Source organism: Sus scrofa, chromosome 4, assembly GCF_054392235.1.
Source record: "Sus scrofa isolate SSC_HxYL_T2T_F1_AM1 chromosome 4, Sscrofa_HxYL_maternal_Yorkshire_Landrace_v2.0, whole genome shotgun sequence".
Taxonomy (NCBI): Eukaryota; Metazoa; Chordata; class Mammalia; order Artiodactyla; family Suidae; genus Sus; species Sus scrofa.
The window spans coordinates 124,671,426-124,693,029 of NC_139386.1; the positions used below are offsets into that span (position 1 = coordinate 124,671,426).

At 41.5% G+C, this 21,604-nt stretch overlaps 1 protein-coding gene and 1 long non-coding RNA gene across 8 annotated transcripts in view; one reads left to right on the forward strand and one right to left on the reverse strand.

Moving 5' to 3' along the window:
* Nucleotides 1-21,604, reverse strand: part of LOC102158069 (uncharacterized) — a 532,572-nt gene that overhangs the window by 109,341 nt on the left and 401,627 nt on the right. The gene's annotated exons all lie outside the window — the stretch shown is intronic.
* Nucleotides 1-21,604, forward strand: part of LOC110260439 (uncharacterized) — a 71,899-nt gene that overhangs the window by 21,364 nt on the left and 28,931 nt on the right. For 2 of the 7 annotated variants that reach the window (XR_014844676.1, XR_014844678.1), the window contains one exon: nucleotides 20,298-20,428. The exons of the other annotated variants lie outside the window; for them this stretch is intronic. This is a non-coding gene — a long non-coding RNA (uncharacterized LOC110260439). The remainder of the gene's footprint in view (nucleotides 1-20,297; nucleotides 20,429-21,604) is intronic. 7 annotated transcript variants of the gene reach the window in all.

The window sequence follows — 21,604 nt, forward strand, 5'->3', positions numbered from 1 at the left end:
AGTGTTACCAGAGGGAAACCTGAAATATCAGGAATAAAAAAGAAATAGAAATGGTAAATACCTGGGTAAACATATTAGACTCTTTTTTCTTCAATTGTTTACATATGCATAATTGTTGAAAGTAAAATTAAATGGTCAGATAAGGTTTTCTATAAATGTAATACATATGAAAACTGCAATATAAGGGGAGAAGGTTAAAGGGTTTTATATATATGGTGGTAAGGTTTCTTTTCTTTTTTTCTTTTTTTTGTCTTTTCAGGGCCGCACCTGCGGCACATGGATGTTCCCAGGCTAGGAGTCTAATCGGGGCTACAGCTGCTGACCAACACCAGATCTGAGCCGCGTCTGCAACCTACACCACAGTTCACAGCAACGCCGGATCCTTAACCCACTGAGCGAGGCCGGGGATCGAACCTACAACTTCATGGTTCCTAGTTGGATTCGTTTCCGCTGTGCCACGACAGGAACTCCAAGGTTTCTATATTCCACTTGACATGATAAATATTACTCACAAGTAGAGTGCAAAAAGCTAATATACATAATATTATATATATTATAATCCTGGGAGAAATCACTGAAAAAAAATGCCTACAAATAGATACAACAGAAAACTGAATCAATACATTTTGAAAGAGAAATAAAAAATGAAATAACCCCCCCAAAAGGAAAGGATTTCACAACGGAGGAAGGAAAATAGAAAAAAAATTGGAAAAGAACAAATAATAAAATACTCTACCTAAATTCTAACATTTCAAAGCATGTATCACTAATTACATTGTGTGTAAATGGTTTCAACACACCAATTAAAAAGACAAATTCCTGGGAGAATGGAGCCATTTTCAAAAGGTTACATGCTGTATAATTCCATTTATATGGCAATCTAGAAACGGCAAAGCTGCAGTGACGGAAAACAGATCAGTGGTTGCGAGGGGCAGGCGTGCAGGGCGGGTGTGACTACAGAGGAATAGCACCAGGAGTTTGGGGAGTGATGGATCTGTTCTATATCCAGATCGTGATGGTGGTTACAAAAACGGATACGAGCACTCATATTCATGGGGTTATTTACCAAAGAAGGTCAGTTTTACTATGTGCAAATTCAAAAATAATAATAAAAATTCTATCTGTGTATTTCACCTTTGCTCTATGCCAGGCACGGTCCTTTAAGACATAATGTCATAGAACCAAAATCTTTCTGATTCCCAAACTTATTTGCTATGCGATGCCACTTACTCAGAAGCAAATGGTCCACATCTAAAATGTGACAGAGTGAAACAAAGACATTACAACATAGGTATATTTTCTAATTATTTTTATTTACTGGGCTTTGTTTAAAGATAAAATTTCTGGTGGGATACTAGCAGACGAGGAACTCTCTGTTCATTTACTTAATAAATATTTACTGAATACATATGCAAAAATACTATGCACTATGTTTGATTCAAAATGAATCAGGAATTCCCATCATGGTTCAGTGGAAATGAATCTGACTAGGATCCATGAGGACACAGGTTTGATCCCTGGCCTTACTCAGTGGGTTAAGGATCCGGCATTGCTATGAGCTGTGGTGTGGGTCACAGATGTGGCTCAGATCTGGCATTGCTATGGCTGTGGTGTAGGCTGGTGGCTACAGCTCCAATTTGACCCCTAGCCTGGGAATCTCCATGTGCTATGGGTGCAGCCCTAAAAAAAAAAAAAAAAAAAAAAAAATTAAAAAAAAAAGAAACAGATTCAGATCATATTCTAAGGGTGCTTATGATCTACAATGGAAATTAAAACACATCTATAGACCATGCTAAGTGTCTGTTCTGATTATATCCCCAGGAGTAACAAACCATACCAAGACTTGGATATTTTTAGTGACTTAAAAAAAAAAATGTGTTATTCTCAGAGTTCCCATTGTGGCACAGCAGAAACGAATCTGACTAGTATCCATGAGGATGTGGGTTCCATCCCTGGCCTTCCTCCGTGGAAGGATGTGGTGTTGCCATGAGCTGTGGTGTAGGTCGCAGACACAGCTTGAATCTGGCGTTGCTGTGGCTGTAGCCTAGAGAGGTGGCTACAGCTCCAATTCAACCCCTAGCCTGGGAACTTCCATGTGCCATGGGTGTGGCCCTAAAAAAAGGGGGTTAGTTCCCTGGCAGCCTAGTGCTTAAAGATTCAGCATTGTCACTGCTGTGGCTCAGGTTACTGCTATGGCTTGAGTTCTTTCCTGGCCCAGGTGCGGCCAAAAAAACCACAAAAACAAACAAACAAAGAAAAAAAAAAAAAAACACAAAACTAGGTCAAGATATAACATCATTTTGTTAGATCTTAAGACCAGTAAAATAATGACATTAATCTGTCTCCCACAGATATCTATGTTGTGTGCGGGGAACACACACACACACCGTATACACATGACATAAAATGGTGACAAGTATGATATACCCACGATAGATACTTGTGAAACTGACAACACTATGACTCAAACCCAGCCTAAACACAGACTGGGACTTGAACCCACGGTTTTTAAATTAGAATCACTTACCCAGTGTCTGGACTTACTGAGGTTCAGGTTCTTTGTGCCTCAGCACAAAGCGAGAGACACAGTGATAGGCAAGAAATTGATGTATTAAGGCAAGGCACTTGTGGGAGATGCGAGTGGGGCAGGCAGGGAGGCTCTGCCCCGGGATCAGGTGGGCTACCTACATTTTTATAATTCAAGGGGAGTGGGGGTGGGAAACGCCTGCCTCTTCCTCTTTCTTAGTAGCAACTCCTCCTTTCTATCAGGAAACAGTATTTGACCCTATAAGGTCAAACCAGAAGGGTCAAGGTGCTCATTCAAATCAGCAGAAGGGTGGTCCTTAAACCCCTGCCCTGGGTCCTAAGGGAAAGGACCCGAGGCGTCTCTCCTGCAGGTTTTTATTTGTGGTGAGCCTGCTTCTTTGTGACGGCTTCCTTGAGCGGTTGTTAACTTAGAGTGGTTTCCACATTTCCCTAGGTGTCCCTCTCCCTCTGTGGTCCCCTGTTGGCATTTCTACAGTTCCCTGTGACTATGCTACATCCCTATCACTTTACACTCAAAGAGAGGCTGAGAGATGAAGTATCTATTATTATTTCATAACAATGCCGAAATCCAGGAAAGCACAAGCCACGGGTTCCTTGATTAGAGACTCGTCATGTTGCCTGGGGTCGATTCTCCCCTCTCTCCTAGGAGTCACCACCCTTCACTCTTTATTATAAATGGCCTACATTTGCCATTGAGTGACTTTCTCAGCCTGCTTCTGCCTGGAGCCTTCATGGCTCTTTTCATTCTTTTCATCTTCGGACAACAGTCCAAGCTGATCGGGCTTTTGCCAATAGGATTTTCTTAAGACTTCATGAGTTGTTTTATGAATCTTATTAAAGTTAAATCTAGAAAAAAAAAAAGCCTCATTCACAAATTTATTTGAAATAATTTATGTTCTACCTTTGGTTGAGAATCATTACACAGAGGAACAATGAGCCGCAGATTCTTTTTGGGGCCTGCCATAAATCTCTGTGATGTGTTCTTTCAGCCACACCCTGGATTTGAACTTTACCCCTGGGGCTACAATTTAGTGGCAATACCTTGGATTTGATATATGCCTTAAGGCATTTCTTACTTTGAGAAATTTTTGCTGGTTGTAAAGAAAGAAACAGTTTTTTCTTTTCTTTTTCTTTCTTTCTTTTCTTTTTTTTTTTTTTTTAAACTAAGTCCTAAATCCTTTACATTTCCTACAGGTTTGTTAGAAAATTGAGTCGGATTCTTTTTAGGTCACCTCTTCTATATCCATACCTTATATATGGCTAAAAGAAACCCATTGGCACTTTCAACATATGCCAAGAGTCTCCCTACCCAAATCCACCAATTCTTAGGTAATTTAGCATTTGCAATGCTTTGAAAAGTTTGAATTAAAATAAATAAATAAATAAATAAATAAAACTCTTGGAGTTCCCGTTGTGGCTCAGAGGAAATGAATCCTACTAATATCCATGAGGATGTGGGTTTGATCCCAGGCCTCACTCAGTGGGTTGGGGATCTGTCATGGCTGTGAGCTGTGGTGTAGGTCACAGAGGAGGCTCGGAAGTGGCACTGCCGGGGCTGTGGGAGGGCCGGCAACTGAAGTTCCGATTCGACCCCAGCCTGGGAGCTTCCATATGCCTCGGGTGCGGCCCTAAAAAGTAAAAATAAAATCTCCCCTTTAGCCTCCAATAACAATTTTCTGTCTTTCAAGTGTTCCCTATGACTTTAAGGCCTTTGCGGTTTTCACCTACCATAAGATTTTGGGTTGTTTGTTGCTACAGCACAATCTAAATTCTCCCAAGTGCTGCACATGCCTCCTCTCATTTGATTTTCACAAGAAGCCGGTTAACAAAGATCTGTCTCCTAGTCCAGTACACGGCTGATCAAGAAGTGGCTGGGGGTTCTGCCCACGTCACTACTGTCCTCACGATGGGAAGAGCTGGCTTCTGGAATATCGCCAAGCATGCGGCAGAGGGAAAGGAACACTCTAGAGAACGGTACACAGACAAGTAAATGGGACACGTCGCTTCCATCCTCATTAGCTAATGACAGAGCCATGGCCATACTGAGTTCAACGAGGTGGGAAACTACAATCCTATCACATACTCAGAAGACGACAGAGAAATAAATATTTCTGCTCAGCTCAATTGACTACCAGCTCATGAAAAGTTCCTGATACAGTTCTTGTCATAACGTGGACATTCAATAGATAGTAACTATTGCAGCCACTATCATTACGGTGGCTACTGCATCGGCTGTGGTCCACCACCAGGCCTGCATTCAGCTGACCATCCATCCAATGTCAGCCTTGTGACGTAAGAGGAGGTAAATGGAATTGATGTCTGAGCCCAAACGTGGCCATTTCCTAGCTATGAGGAAGCAGACGGAATGCTGGATTTCCACGTACCTGCATTTAAAATTTATACTGCTAACGTTAAATCATGCTACAAATGCAGGGAGTTCCCGTCGTGGCGCAGTGGAAACGAATCCAACCAGGAACCATGAGGCTGTGGGTTCGATCCCTGGTCTCACTTAGTGGGTTAAGTATCGGGCATTGTCATGAGCTGTGGTGTAGGTCACAGATGCCACTTGGATCCTGCATTGCTGTGGCTGTGGTGTAGGCCAGTGGCTACAGCTCCAATAAGACCCCTCGCCTGGGAACCTCCATATGCTGTGAGCGCGGCCCTAAAAAACAAAAGCAAAAAAAAAAAAAAAAGGAAAAAAGAATAAAAGAAAAGCATGCTACCAATGCAGTTCAATCCATGACAGGCTGAGTCATGCCTTGGGACTCTGCTTAACTTTGGATCCACTCTCCCCCACATAACCTCTGCCTGCATTGAAACTTTGGGGTCACTCATTTCTTCACCCTTTCAAAGAAACAAAACTGCCCACTAGACTGCCTCTTTCCATATATCTCCAAGCAATGTTCCAAATACCATCCACTGCAAATTATCTCTTTCTGTGCTCATTGTTAGTCCACTGTGCCTGAAAGGATTTCCAAAACCCAAATCTCTCATCGTGAGTACATTTCGCAGTAATCCTGACTTCATTAAGGTATTTCTAGCTGATGGACTTCTTGACTGGAGCACCCGACACGTTTTTCCCGTCCGGCTCACTTCCTGGCATCATCTTTTTTCACATCAAGGTTCTCATCATTTCTTCAAATGCGACCCCAAGCATTCCCTGCAAATCTCCATTTCCTTCAATTTAACTTATTTACGTTCATCTTTGTTCACTTCCAAAGACCATACCATCAGCCTTCCTGTCAAAGTAGCAACAAAGCCACTTAAAATTACAACTAAGCTATGAAAGATAAATGTTTTCTGCGGTGACTCTGAATATTAAAGGGATTGACCTTAATAGAGAGGGAAGGGGAGCGTTTCCCTGTAAAAGCATGATTAAGCTAAATTCTGAAGGAAAAGAGGGGGAAAAAATTACGTCTACCACCATTTAGTGTGGCTCCGATTGCATGCTCTCAATTCCGAGTTTCCATGTACCACAGTCTTACGACCTTGTAATGAATGGCACTATGTATTATGTTACCAAATCTTTGGTTATTTCAAAGGCCAGACTTTAAACTTTTTTTTATTTTCCTTATATCCCTTCCACTTCCCTTTTCAGGATTGGCTTCTATTGTCAATGATGGCATGTCATACACTAGATGTCCCACATGTTGATTTATTGACAGCTCCATGCTCTTCAGCTTGTCTAATGGATCCACCCTGCCCACAAATTCTTTCTGTAGAAAAAGCTTACTTTTTTTTCTTTCTATGGCAGTACCTACAGGATATAGAAGTGCCCGGGGCAGTGGTCAAATTGCAACTATTACTTTCAACAGATAACTTGTAATTTGCTAAGATCCAAAATAAGCGCCTTTAAATAGCTTCCTTTTCTTTTTCTTTTCTTTTTTCTTTTTCTTTTTTTTTTTTTTTTTTTTTGCCAGCCTGCTGCATGTGGAAGTTTCCAGGCTAGGAAGATCAAACCAGCACCATAGCAGCACTCAAAGCCATGGCAGTGACAATGCCAGAGCCTTAACCCACTGAGCCACTAGGGAACTCCTAGCTTTCTTTTTTCCTTTCCTCATTTTTCTGTTTGAGCCATTCCCTTTCAATGAGTGGAAGAGATTAAACCAATTTGATATAATGACCTCAATTTCCACTCATTCATTTATTAGCTCATTTATCAAAAATGTTTTGGGAGTTCCTGTGGCATAGCAGAAACGAATCCCACTAGTATCCTTGAGGATGTAGGTTTGATCCCTGGCCTCACTCAAGAGGTTAAGAATCCAGCATGGCTGTGGCTCTGGTGTAGACCAGCAGCTGCAGCTTCAATTCAACCCCTAGCCTGGGAACTTCCATATGCTGCAGGTGCCCTTAAAAAAAAAAAAAGTTTTGATGTTTCTTTGTCTGAAACAACAGGGATTACCCTTGCCATTAAAAGGCTCACAGAAGGGTCATGTTCTATGATAACCGCATGTTCAAGCCCCTGCACGGTCTGTCGGTGTCTTTTTTGCTGTGTCCACAGCCTCTGTTTTTCTCCTCTTTACTTGCTATGCCCTAGTCCATGCACTGCCGTCCAAGAGAACTTTCTGAGATGATGGAAATATTTTGTTTTTTCATTGTCCAATACAATAGCCACGAGCCTCCCCTGGCACTAGAGCACTTGACGCGTGGGTAGTGACACTGAAAACTGAATTTTATATTTAATTTAATAATCATTTAAATTTAGATGTCAAGGTAAAAACACATGTGGATTACCACTGCATTAGCACTTCTCAGGCCACTGTGGAGTTTCTCAGCTCTATTAGTTTCTTTCACATGGCAAAGCACATTCCTTCTCAGGACCTTTGCACCTGCTGTTTTCTCTGCCTGGAGTACCTTCTTCATCCAGTGCTCTCGCAAAACTGTTCACGTGGCACTGATTTCTCTTCTTTTAGAGCTTAGCTTAAGGACAGCCTTCTCCCCATCCTGACCTTCCTTCCCATCTAAAGTAGAAACCTCCTCACTCACTGACTGCTTTTATATTCCCTCTTTTCCCTTTGCTTGTTTCCTTCACAGCACTTAGTAAAGCGGAAATATTTAATTCATCTGTCCACTTCCTTGTCTGCAGGGTGTCTTCCCCATCAGAATATAAGCTTATATGAAGGCAGAAACTATGCCCATCCTATAAATTCTTGTGATGTCCCAGACTAAAACAGTGCCTATTAGATAGTATGCTTTTAAAATATTTTTGAGTAATTGAGTGAACGAATAATGTCTATAATTTCAGTACTTAAAAAGCATGTGGGCGCACTGAAGTAGTGGGAAAAAAAAAAAAACAAAACCTGCATAGGACAGAAGCAGGATAGAGTTCAGTGAAGAATTTGATGAGCTAAGTGGGAAAGACAGGGCAGAAAATTCTAAGCAGAGGAAACATTCTGTGTAAATGCATAGAGGCATGAAAAGCATGACCTGTGTAGAAACAGTGAGAAATTATATGCATCTAAAGTGTTTCACTGTTTCTTCACCTGAGATCGTCTTTCCCTTCTCAGTAAAAAGGATTCTTCCTCTCCTGGATAAACTCTGCCACCAATGCTCTTGGTCTGAGACTTCTCCCATTGCCTTGTGGAGCCTGCATCACCACATCAATCCTTCTTTTTTATTCACTCAATTTCTTTATCTTCACCAACGTTCCAATCTGCTTAACATATAGGCTTGGGTAATATTCATCATGGGACCAAAAAAAAAAAAAAAAAAAAAAAAAAGGCTTTCTGAAACCACACAACTCAGATTGGTTGAGGTTTTTTTTTGTCTTTTTTTTTTTTTTTTTGTCTTTTTTTTTTTTTTTTGTCTTTTTGCCTTTTCTAGGGCCACTTCCCACGGCATGTGGAAGTTCCCAGGCTAGGGGTCTAATTGGAGCTGTAGCCGCCGGCCTACACCAGAGCCACTGCAACGTGGGATCCGAGCCGCCTCTGCAACTTACACCACAGCTCACGGCAACACCAGATCCTTAACCTATGAGCAAGGCCAGGGATCAAACCCGCAACCTCATGGTTCCTAGTTGGATTCGTTAACCTCTGCGCCATGACGGGAACTCCTTGAAGCCACTGTCTTTTGATGAAAATCACAACTTGGTCTCAGGGCTTACTGACGTTCAGCTTCTTTATGTCTCAGCTCAGAAGGAATTCAGGAGAGGCAAAGTGGTAGATAAGAAGTAGATTCATTGAGAGAGATGCAAACTCCATAGACAGAGTGTAGGCCATTTCAGAAGGCGAGAGGCCGGGGAGATACACATTCTGTAGACAGGATGCAGTCTGTCTCCAAAGGCCTGAGAGCAGCCCTGAAATATGGGGTGGTTGGTTTTTATGAGCCGGGTAATTTCATAGGCTAATGAGTAGGGGGATTATTCCAGCTATTTCAGGGAATGGGCAGGGATTTCTACCTTTTAGCCTTCTATGGCTGGCCTCAGAATTGTCATGGCACCTGTAAGTGTGTCACTTAGCCTACTAATGCATTACAGTGAGTGTATAACAAGGCTCAAGGTCCAGGAAGTCAAATATTCTGCCGTCTTGGACCTCACCGGTTCTAACCAGTTTATGTCCTATTCTCAATGGCTATGTCGTTCTTTTAAAGGTTGTGCCCTACCCTCTTCCCTCCTGTTTCATTCCCATTATCTTAGAGGAAGAAATTCTCCTCTATCCTCTCAGGTTCTTCTGGCTGGTCTAAGAATTGAACTGACATGAGACTAACAAACAGACACTTATGGGAGTTCCTTGGTTGTCTAGTGGTTAGGACTTGGTACTTTCACTGCTGCAGCCCAGGTTCAATTCCTGGTCTAGCAACTGAGATCCCATATTAAGCTGCTGCACACTATGGAAAAAAAAAAAAAAAAGGAAGAAAGTTTAATAACAAGCATACATGTAATAGTGAAGAACAAATCTGATTGCATATTGGATCTGTTTCTTTTACTTTACTCTTTATATTCTACTGCTTTTAGTCACTAAAGCAAATTACTAAAGGGATGTTGTCTATAGCTTAAAGTGTACCTAATGGCCCATCTCCCTGACTCCTAGGCATTAAAATACATCTGTTAGCTCATAAGAAATATCTTGTGAATGGCTGCAGGAAAGAAGAAATTAACACATGCCCTCCAGAGTCTGGCCAGAAGCAGGAAATTGTTGCAACAACTTATTGCCTATTTACCTTACCTCCTCACCCCTCTGTCTTTGTTCTATAAAGGAAACTAACATCCAAACCTGAGCAAGATGGTTCTGCTGCAGGAAGGAGAGGGGGACCCTTCCAGGGCCGGAGAATGGGCTCTTATCTGACACTCAGAAGTGAATTGTCCAAGGTGACACACGTGCTGCAAAGCAAGACGCTTTATTGGGAAGGGGCACCCAGGCGGAGAGCAGCGGGGTGAGGGAACCCAGGAGGACTGCTTTGCCACATGGCTCATGGTCTTTGGTTTTATGGGAATGGGGTTAGTTTCTCAGTTGTCTCTGGCCCATCATCTTACTTGGCCTATGCTGGGTCTGGTTGAGGGTCCCTCTTGGTGGCGCACACACACGCATGTGCACCTCTCCGCCAAGACACGTTCCAGCACCAAGGATTCTGGGAGGGTGGTTGTCTCCTCCCTCCTCCTGGCCCCTCCCCCATCTCCCCGGTTAGTCTTTGGGGCAGCACCATGGTCCTTGCAAGGGCCTCCTGTTGTGGGACAACTCATGCAAGTGGCTATTATCATGCCTGGCCAAGGTGCCCCGTTTCAGTCAATGGTCCCCTAACAGTTCTTTGGAACATCAGTCTACCATCTTCTCGGTCTGCTACTCCTTGGCCCCAACAACCTGTCTCTTGATTTACTGGCCTGTCGCATAGCGACCAGTATGAGCTTGGACTTGGTAACATGCACTGGAGACCCAGGAAAGCAGAGTAACTTGCCAAAATGGCAGAGGCCCTTACTTTAAACACCATCCTCACCCAAAGACAAAAGAGGATGTGGAGAGCGGGGAGAGGTAGTTATCAGAGGTTACCAGGAAAAGCATGATACGCTTATGATTGTTACGCACATTTGCCTTCTCCATTGACAAGAGTTTCTGGAGATTTGGTCATTTTCTTCCAGGTATAGCAAAGGAGACACCCTTAGAGGAGGAGATTTCCCATAATGAAAGGGTTTCTTATAAAAGTGTCACTCCTACTTGGCTTTCAGAGTTTCTCAGATGTCTGCTTTTTCTTAGAAAATAACCCGCTTAAAATAATTAATATGCCAAAGACATAATTTGGGGTGGCAAATTCTGCTCCCCAACACCATCAAGTCCATAAGGCCTTAAAAATCTCCATATCCCTTTTTCTTTTTTCTTTTTTAATTTTTTGGCCACACCTGCAGCATGTTCCCAGGCCAGGGATCAGACCGGCACCAGAGCAGTGACCCTCTGCTGCAGTGGCAATGCCAGTGCCAGGTCCTGAACCCACTGCACCACCAGAGAGCTCCGAAATCTCCATATTCTTTTCCACACCGAAGGAATCACACTGTTCTACGCACACTCCCGTGACTCGCTCACCCCTTCGTCGGGTCTTTCGTCCCATCACTTGATTAAACTGCTTTCCTGCAGGCAGTGCACCTCTGATCATTTATCCTTCTTGCCCCAAACTTTGAAGAGCCTTTTGGAATCAGATGAACGAAGGGTCAACTTTTAAGCTCTGAATGTAAATCATGCTCCCCCTTTGAATGGCCCCAGCTTCATCTTTCAAAATGTTTCTAATACTACCCCATAATGTGCTTGAAATTGACTATTTAATAATATACTTTTCTGTAGTTGGTGAGCTTAGCTGTCTCCACATTTGAGAAGTCATCCCTGTCTCTGACCAAGCCCTCTGATGTCCCCTTGCTTGTCATTATACCGCCACTCCTGGTGTGAGGTCTGACCTAGGGTGGGTATTTGACCTGATGAAGGAATGAAGATACATTCAACATAGAGCTTAATCTTGGATTCTGAGGGGAAAAAAAAAAAAGTTCCCTTTGCATGTCTGAATCTCACAATTGGGGTGCCCTTAGGAACACTACAAGTGAAAAGGTACCATTTTCTATATTCTCTAAATGAGAAAGGCATGTGGTTTTGAATAAATGAATGAATGGATGATAAAAGAAAGGCATAACCAGCTTCAGTATGTTTTATTCATATTAATAAGGAGTTGCGTTCGACTGCAGTGGGCAGCCACAGACCAAAAATAAATAAATAATTAACTAGGTAGCCTCCATGGTTATAATTTAAAATTTATTTCATATTCTCCTACTTTAATTAAATAAGTATGCACGGCTGACGGACCCAATGTAGGTTCATTCTTGTATTAGGAACCGTGATAGCAAAAGACAAACAGAACATTAATTTAATGAAGGTTATAGGGTTTGGAATAAACTTGAAAGAAACTGAATACATGCAAAGGGTTGTTGGGGAGGGGAAAATTTCCCTTTCTAGCCTTCTTGAGTTCCTGTGGCTGGACCAATAATAAAACTAACACAAGACAGATTAACAGGAGAAAAAGAAACAAATTTTAATGCATATGCATGGAGGTCCCATAGAAAGGGGACTTTAGGAGTGGCCAAAGCAGGCAGATTTTATAATACTTTGTCTAAAGAAAAAGAAGCAATAAATTTGCGAGGCACTGACAGGACAAAGAGACTTAAATTTTGGGGTGTCCAATTAGTGAAAAATTTAGACAGAATTTGGGCTGAGCCTCGTAAAGCTAAGTAATGAAACCTTGCAATAACCCTTCCTCTGCTCCAGACTCCAGCATTTCTGTTTGGCCTTACTGTGCATCAGCCATGAACTTGCCTTCAGCGATAGTAACAAGGTTTGTTCATTCAGGCTTCTGGGCCCCGATTCCCTATCCTTGGTGCTAAGGGCATCCTTCTACCTCCAGATTCAGGGAGTGCATGCACCTTTAATATGAGAGATTCATTTTCTGCCTTCAGGAGGGTCAGCATGTCCCTCTTGCTTTGGCTGTTTCTTAAGTAACTTTAATTTAAAATAATTCCATTTTCAGGTGGCCTGATCTGGGCCCCAACAAGGTCTTCTTGTGGATTTCTGAATTTTAACATTTCCTTCAACATGCTACATACTACAACATATCTTCTTTAATTAATAATTTATTTGCCTCAATCTCTTTTTTTTTCTTTTTCCATTTATGGGTAGAGTCAACCAAACTGGCATCAGAATCTGTCATCCAGGTTACTGCTCTTCTATACTCCCTCTTCTTGTATTTTTAAAAAACCAAAAAGGTCCAATTTCTTACAGTTTTCCTGCATGTCTATTACCATCCTGTATGGCAGGTTTGCCTTCTAGATGTTTTATCCTAAAACTTTGTTTAGCAGTCCCTCCTTTCCCTACGGCTTCTTTCAAATATTTTCTGAATGTGTGTCCTCTGAAACATGCTACCATTTGCTTATAGTTATTGTGCATCATCTGCTGCAGAAGGATCCCATCCATCCTACTTCCTGCACTGCCAGGATGTGCCAGAAAACTTTGCATGGAGCAGACATTCTTTTTTTTTTGGCGCTTGCCTGTGGGAGCGTCATAAGAAGCATCAGAAGATGTATGAGAATTTGTTCTCATCAACTGAAGAATGCTTTCTGAATACAGTTTTATAGCAAAAAAAAAAAATAGTGGTGGCTATGTAAAGATTTGATATAAAACTGCACAACGAATTTCTATAATAATAACAATAATAATTCTATAGTTAAAGAAGAATAAGTACTATAGATACAATCAGGACACTTTCATATCATGGTTGACCTAGCAAAAAACACAACTTATTATTAATGTTTTCGCTCTTTCTCTGGGCAACCAGAAGTCATCACTGCCGTGGTTTTAGGATCTGGTACTGTTCTTAATGATGGAAAATTTTGTGAGTGGTTGCCGGGTCTAGAAGGCAGTCTGCTCACAAATGTTTCCCAAATTTTGATGGCAATTCCGGCCAGGATCTTGTGGTCTTTTATTACCTTAAGTCTAGGAGAAAAATGGATGAGAATATCAGGGAGGAAGAAATTTTTCTCTATGCTTCTAAGTTCTTCTGGCTGGTCTAAGAATGAAATTGACATGATAAAGATTAACAGGAGAAAATCAAACAAAAGTTTAACAGCATGTATGCCTACACAGGAGAGAGCCAGAAACCCCGAATAACTCACCCAAATGGCAGAAGCCCTTATCTTAAGTATCATTCTTAGCTAAGACAAAAGAGGATGGTGAGGGGAGAGGGTCAGTTATGGGGTTACCAGGACAAGCACAGTCAGCAAGGGTAAGGTTGTGATGCAGATTTAAGTTCTTGCCTTCTCCACTGATAAGACTGTCTAGACGTTTTGTCATCTCCCCCACCCCCCACCCCCAAGGAGACATCCTCAAGAATGGAGATTTCCCTTACACAGGTAAATATTTCCTACAAAAGGGCAACTCTCACTTGATTTTCAGAGTTTTCTCCGGGAATGCTGTTTCCTAGAAAGTAACCAGCTCAAAATAATTAATATGCCAAAGAGACATAATTTAGAATGGCAAATTCGGCTCCTCTCTAAGAATTTGAGACTAGGATTATCTGATTAATAACCTGACTTCAATATACAGACTATTATTTTTCCAAAGGCCCATCTGCCTGCAGGGAACATGGAGGTGAGAGGGGGTGTGGTAGAGGGTGGAGAAACTAGAACTGCTAGTGTAGAAATGCGGAGAGAAGGAATTCACTCAAAGTAGATGATATAAGAAGTCCGTGATAATGTGAGAAAAAAGGATGTACACTGGGTCACCATGCTATACTTCAGAAAACTGACAGAACGCTATAAACCAGCTATAATGGAAAAAAGAATAACAAAAATCATTAAGTAAATAAATAAATAAATAGAAGTCCATTTTCTTCCAAGCAAGGCTACTGCCCTGAGGGAGTATCCTCCAAATTTCTTTAATTTTCTTCCACTCATCACAGTTTAAGCCTAGGTTTCTCTCGGTATGTATGGAAGATACCAATGCTTCCTTGGACAGCAAGACCAGGGGCTTTCTATTCTATGGCAAAAGGAGAGGGTGACAGGAGAAGGGAGTGGCCAGGTGTGTGATTGCTAAGTCCCAGAGTGCACGTGTGTGTGTGTGGGGGGGGGGCTTGAGAGGAAGAGAACCAAAAGGGACAAAAAGGGGGTGATAACTTGGTAAGGGAGGGAGAATGGGAATCTTGACTTGTTTCCTCATTGAGGAATCTGAGGTGCCCTGGTTTCCTTTGTGTATAGAAGGAACCCAGAAGTAGGAGAGAATCTGGAGGGCTTTCCAGAGCAGGGAGACCACAGGGCAATCGACTGAGGCAGGGGCTGAATTAGGCACAGCCCGACCACAGAGTTCCTGGGATGAGCTGTGATTAGGCCAAGCCAGCGGGTGAGCACCACTGAGAGAAGCCACAGCTTTCGATTACTCCAGGCAGCAATCACACACACACACACACACACACACACACACATATACACACACACACACACACACACACACGGTGGCTGGTGAGCAGTGCACGGGTAGAGAGGGACACCTGTGTGGGACTAAAAGAAGCCTGCAAACATGCCATCCAGGGATCTCTTCACCTCTCCGAAGATACTGCAAACACCTAAACATCACTTGGAAGAAGAACTCTTGGGGTGGGGGGTAAAGGGTTTCAGAGGCAAGGAATACCAAGTAATATATAATCAAAGGAACATTTTACATTATAGGACTGGCTAAATTTATGGTGCTATGCACCTTTTCCACCATAGAATCACTTAAATTTCTTACCCCATACACACGTATGTGTAAAATATATATGAGTTTTAAAACTTTTAGCAGATTATAAGAAAATATTTTCCAGGTGGGTGGGAAAAACACAATCATCAAAACTGGAAGACTTTTGAGAGTGAAAGGGGTATATTAATACTCAGCCAGAAAGGCATACACCACGACCACTCCACGACACCTGGGACCCTCCTACAGAAAAAGCTGAATTCTGTTCAAAATGTGAATTTTTCTTAGATTGGGATGAGGTAAGGGAAAAAACTTGTACCTTAATGTATACATTGGCTGAAAAATAGTATATTTCCTTGGGCCGAAGAGAGCTTACTTACACCCGTAAGAATTAAATTGTTCTATTTCGGAAATAAACAGAAATTTTGGTGGATGCAAGTTGGCTAAAAAGGGAAGATAAGAAAAGCCCTTTGACGGAAAGAATTACTTGCGAAAATAACAGTACTTGAGCACCTGATAACTAGGGTTGGGGGGGGGAGGGGCGTGCTTGGCCAGAAATTTACATTGGAGGGACCCTTACAGCTGATTTGGATTTTAAACTCCTCCAGAACTTTGCTGTGCTGCCATTTCAATTTATATTGAGCATGTCCAGACTTTTGTAAGATCAGGAGTGTTCTTTGGTTATACTGCTGAGAGATGGGAGGGAGGGAATGAAAACTTGGGAGCCGTCTGCAGTGATGGGTGAAGCCTAAGCTGGATGAAAATAATTCACGCAGGCTAAGAACCAAGGTTAGTGGAAATGGAAAATTCACCACGGGCAAGGCATTAAGGAAAGATGCAACCCGAGGAATGAAAGCCCCTTATGAATTTTGAAGCTATCTATGGGTACAATGGGTGGGTATGGGTTTCTACTAGTAAGACAAGGCTTCTAGCAAATCTAGCATAATAGCCAAGAAAAGCTTGTTTTCTTAAGCCTGGAAACCTAGAAATAACTAGGCTGTAGAATCTAGGTTAAACGCACTTGACACAATTATATACAATTAAAATATAATTCCGGGGACCCTTCAATAACATTTATTAAGTAGTCATTCCAAACAGACTGTTGTACTCAAAGCAATACGTCTTGAACTTGCAGTTAATTTCATAATAAAAAATAAAATGAGGAAAAGAGATTCACACTAATATTTCCTATGATTACTGAAATGCTGAAATGTCTTTTCCTTCTCCTGTGTTAAAACTATAAATAAACGATACCAATTCTTCACCCTTATATTGTTTTTATTACTAAAGTAACTGTAACTTACATACAGTGGCATCCATTTATAGCCACTGGTTATTTAAAGTTTGTGAAATGCCTTCCGCTCCCTAGAGAAAATGCCCTGAATACGTATAAAATAATAATAAAATAATAACATGCCCAAGGATAGACCGTGTTTCTATGTTTTCATACTGTGAGCATCATGGGCATTTTAGAGCACAGGTTGTTTATAAATGAGGCCCCCAGCTGTTACTGAGAGACTCAAGCAGAAAAAGGGAGTAAACGGAGGATAATAATCCTGATTATAATAGGAGGCTGTTTCTATAGTGACCCAGGGTGAGTTGCATTCTCCCTAGGAATAAACCGCTCCGTCAGTAGCTCCTACCGAGTACCATGTGGTAAATTACCTCCTTCCAGGTACTAAATGATACCTTGATGCCTTGGAAAAATTAATGGGTGAGCGGTTTACTCTGAGAGCATTTTATTCCCTCTGAGTCAACATAGGATTCTGCCCAATTAAGTTTAGGAGGGCAGAATTTGCCCTAGAAAGAGCAGTTTAAAGGTTTAGAGTTATCGAAGCAATATAAAAACTAGTCCCTGATGGATAGTAAAGATAGGACTTCTCACCATTGGTAAGACTTTCATTTTCACAGAGTTATTACAGTTCCCTCCATGGCCAAATGAAGGGGGGAAAAGGGTGGGAGCTACTATTAAAAAATAAAGTGCATTAACATATTTTTTTTTTTAACATTTATTGACAGTCAATCAACTATCTTTTGGTGTCTTCTAAAAGGTGCCAAGTCATCTGGCCTATCTCAAGGTCTCAGATAATTCAGGCAGTTGCCACATCAGGCAAATAAAAGTTACTGTTTTCTCTAGAAACATATTTTGTACATTGAATGGATTATATATTCATTGAGACAACATAGAATTCAAATAGGCTGGAGGCATTATTGGATTTGGAACTAATTTTTTTTTTTAATAGAGAAGGCCAAAATGCCGTTTTGTACAGCTTTATCTAATTATTGCTCAAGCTCTGTTCTACAGTCAGTGAAATTAAATTAACAAAATTAAATTAATGAATTGTTAAGGATTTTCTTTAAAGAATTAGATAACTATTGTAGTTATTTAAACAAAATGGATATACTGGTTTTATACAGTGAAAATGCTTCAAGTGTCTGAATCTAGTACAGTCCTAAGTTATCAGGTAAATATTCTAGCGATGATTATTTTAGTTTGGCTTACAGTGACATTAATATCATTACATTTTTAAAGCCCCCACCCCCTTTTTTTGTATTTTTGTCTTTTTAGGGCCGCACCTGCGGCATATGGAGGTTCCCAGGCTAGGGGTCCAATCAGAGCTGTAGCCGCCAGTCTACACCACAGCTCACGGCAACATGGAATCCTTAATCCACTGATTGAGGCCAGGGATTGAACCTGCATCCTCATGGATAATAGTCGAGTTTGTTACTGCTGAGCCATGGTGGGAACTCCTTTTTTTAATTCTCTTTTTTTAAAATAATTTTTATTTTTTCCATTATAGTTGGTTTACGGTATTCTGTCAATTTTCTACTGTACAGCAAAGTGACCCAGCCACCCATAAACCAATGGGTCCTAATCAAACTGATGTTTTTTGTTTTTTTTTTGTCTTTTTGCCATTTCTTGGGCCACTCCCGCGGCATATGGAAGTTCCCAGGCTAGGGGTCTAATTGGAGCTGTAGCCACCGGCCTACGCCACAGCCACAGAAAGAGGGATCCGAGCCATGTCTGCAACCTACACCACAGCTCACGGCAATGCCGGATCCTTAACCCACTGAGCAAGGGCAGGGATCAAACCCGCAACCTCATGGTTCCTAGTCAGATTCGTTAACCACTGCGCCACGACGGGAACTCTATCAAACTGACATTTTTTTTTTTTTTTTAATGAAAATCTGGTCATGACTGTCATAGATACGAAAGTGGAGGGAAATGAATGTATGTGCATACATTTGTTTTTACTAAAATGGTGACTGAGAACCAAACCACACAGAGGACAATTCTAATAGTCAGAGTGACACTGCTTAGATCTACCTCCTGTCACAGCCACGTAACAGCTGTGCAGTGACCCTGGGAACTTTACACTGCTCATCTGTAAGATGGGGATAATAATCAGGCCGACCTCATGCAGCTGTCCCACTGATTAAGCTATTTTAACTAATTTAAAATATTTACACTGCCCAGCAATGGCAACCCCCACCGTGTGACTCATTTAGATTAGAGGGTCAGGAAAGGTCTCACAAAAGAAGTGACATTTAAAATGAGACCTGAGGGAGTTCCCTAGTAGTCCAGTGGCTACGATACAGTGCTTTTACCTGCTGTGGCCTGGGTTCCATCTCTGGTCTGGGAACTGAGATTCCCACATTGGCCTACTGCATGCTGTGGCCAAAAATAAAATAAAATAAAATAAAATAAAATAAAATAAAATAAAATAAAATAAGAGCTGAAGAATCCATCGAATTTGCTCTGAAGAAGCGTTTAGCAGGAAAGACTTCAAGGTAGTTCATGAATCTGGTTGGTTTAAAGAGCTAAGAGAAGGGAACTGAACCTAAAATTCTACTTCAGATTGTTTTTTTGTGAAATAAGAGGAAATAAAGTATTGATAATAAACAATGGTGGCTCTAAGTAGCATGTGATCCATTCTGTCTCTGGCTGGTGGTCCCGGAGGTGGGTAGATGGCTACATCCTGGCACCCCACAGATTAAAATGATGCACTGCAGAGGGCTGGGAAATGCCGGAGTACATTTTGGGCTTATGGAGTGGGGAAGAACATTCTGGGTAGAGGGAATAACTAACAAAGCTGAGGATATATGAAATAGACTGATGATTCAGGAGCTTAGTTAGGAGTAGGGGAGATAGAAAACTCAGAGTGATGAAACTCAGAATAAAAGCAGCACCCATTTTTTAGGCCACGCTATAGAATTCGTAGATTTTCTACAGGCGGTAGAGAAACGCTGCAGCCTTTTAATCAGTGATGTGCCTGATCAGATTCTCACTTCTGAAAGTTTGTAATGCATCAGAATTTCTGGGAATGAGGTTCAGGGCGCTGCAATTTTACTAAGCATGCCAGGTGAATCTTGCGGACTATTCAATTTTAAGGGTTACCCTTACCCCTTGTTCAAAGTAGCCTTAAGAATTTTGATACTTAGAAATAAAAAAAATGAATTGCTCATGCAGAGAAGCACAAGGCAACTTTCTGAGATGCCGAGAACAGTTCCATGTTTGTGATTGTGGTTGGGATTATGCAACTGTATACATTTCTTTAAATGCATCAAACTGTATACTTGCAATTGGAGAGTTTTAACGCTTATAAATTATCTTGATAAAGCTGCTTTGTTCTTAAAAGCCAGTGGACCCGGTGAATAGCAAGTAGTGCTACCTACCCTTCAAAAGAGGAAAGAAAGCCTTCACTACATAGTCACAAGGTTGCAAATGGATGAAGGAGTTCTGAAGAAGTGGAAAGAGTGAATATTTTTTTGACCAGTGAAGTGATAAGAAGGAGAGCGACCAGAATGAGGAGGCAGAAAAGTAGCTTGATAGAGTAGGGTGACTGAAGACAAAGTCTCCAGATGATATTTGTAGGTAGAGAAGGTGAAACCAGCAGAGAAGCGGGAGAATTAATACGTAAGGAAAAAAAGTAATTACTGGGCAATTACAGCGAATGGGAGTCACAGGAAAACTGGCAGAAATAATCCAAAGCATTTCTCTACGATGATTGAAACCACAGAAGCAAAATGAGATATGCTTCTCTGTTTTGCAATGTATAGGTTTTTATTGAGTGTCTCGTCTCTGATACGGTGACATGAGCAACGTTTAACTCTAATCATAATGAGTTTTCCATGACAAGACCGTGCTGCTTTCCCAAACCCAAGGCAAACTTTTCAGACTCTGCTCACAGGTATGATTTTGTTATGTTCTTTGACCCTCTGGTTAGGCAACCTTAAGACATTCACAACAGTGGAAAACGAAAGACGTCTTCAATTCCCTGTCTGGCCAAAAGTGAGGATATGTGACAGGACTATTCAAGGCCTTTTTGAGAAATGAGATGCTTTCAGCTTTCTTCTCTTTCCCCTCCAGCTTAAATTGGAATTAATCCTATACTAATTGGGCCATTTTCCCTTTCCCTGTCTATTTCCTGATGTATTAATCGAGAAGAGCTTCAAAGCCAACCAGACATGGACTCAAATTTCAAGGTTTTTTTTTTCCTCCTGTCATACTCCTTAGTCTTACCCCAGGCCCTCTGGACACCTTACTCTTGAGACTGTGGAATCATTTGAAAAGATTGCTTCTCAAGTTTTTCATCATACTTCTACCCCAAAACTGAAGGGGTAAAAATGGGGAATGATCAACTTCTTCCTCTTTTTTCGTCTGATATTTTTTTGTTTTGGCCATGCCTGCAGCATCCATAAGTTCCCAGGCCAGCGATGGAATCTCAGCCACAAGAGTGACAACACCGAATCCTTAACTGCTAGACCACCTGGAAACTCAACTTCTTTCTTATTCTCTTGCAACCGTGTGATACAGTCTGGAGTCCTTCAGCCAGTGGCCACTGTCAGTGCTCAGCTGACCCTGGAGGAACCCTGCCTCTTTGATGCTGTGATCATCCTGCTTTCCTCACCAACCCACAATGGGAAAGCTGTGCACATGGCGAGTCTTTGATAGAATATGTGGACAAAACTTCTTAGCAACCATGGCTTAAAAATACATGGTTTTTGAGGAAAATGTTCTATACATAGTTTCAGAAACGAAAATGCTATTACTTTTTGAATAATTCCAAGTGAATTACACATGAGAGGCAGAGGAAATTATGTGCAGCATAATTTCTTCCAGGAAGAACACTGAATTTGTTCTGAAGTAACTGTTTTATAAGTCCGCTCGGGACTTGGGGACAGCTGCCAAAGTTCAGTCCCCAAAGAGATTCCCTCATGGGTAGAGTATCACTTATCCAGAGATAAGGAGGAAACACTTTCGTTGTCATAGGAAAGAGGTAAGAAGAGGAAAAGGGGCTAGAGCAGATAAACTACGTCATTGTGTGGAATAAGCTCCTTCTGCACCTGTAATCATTAGTAAAATG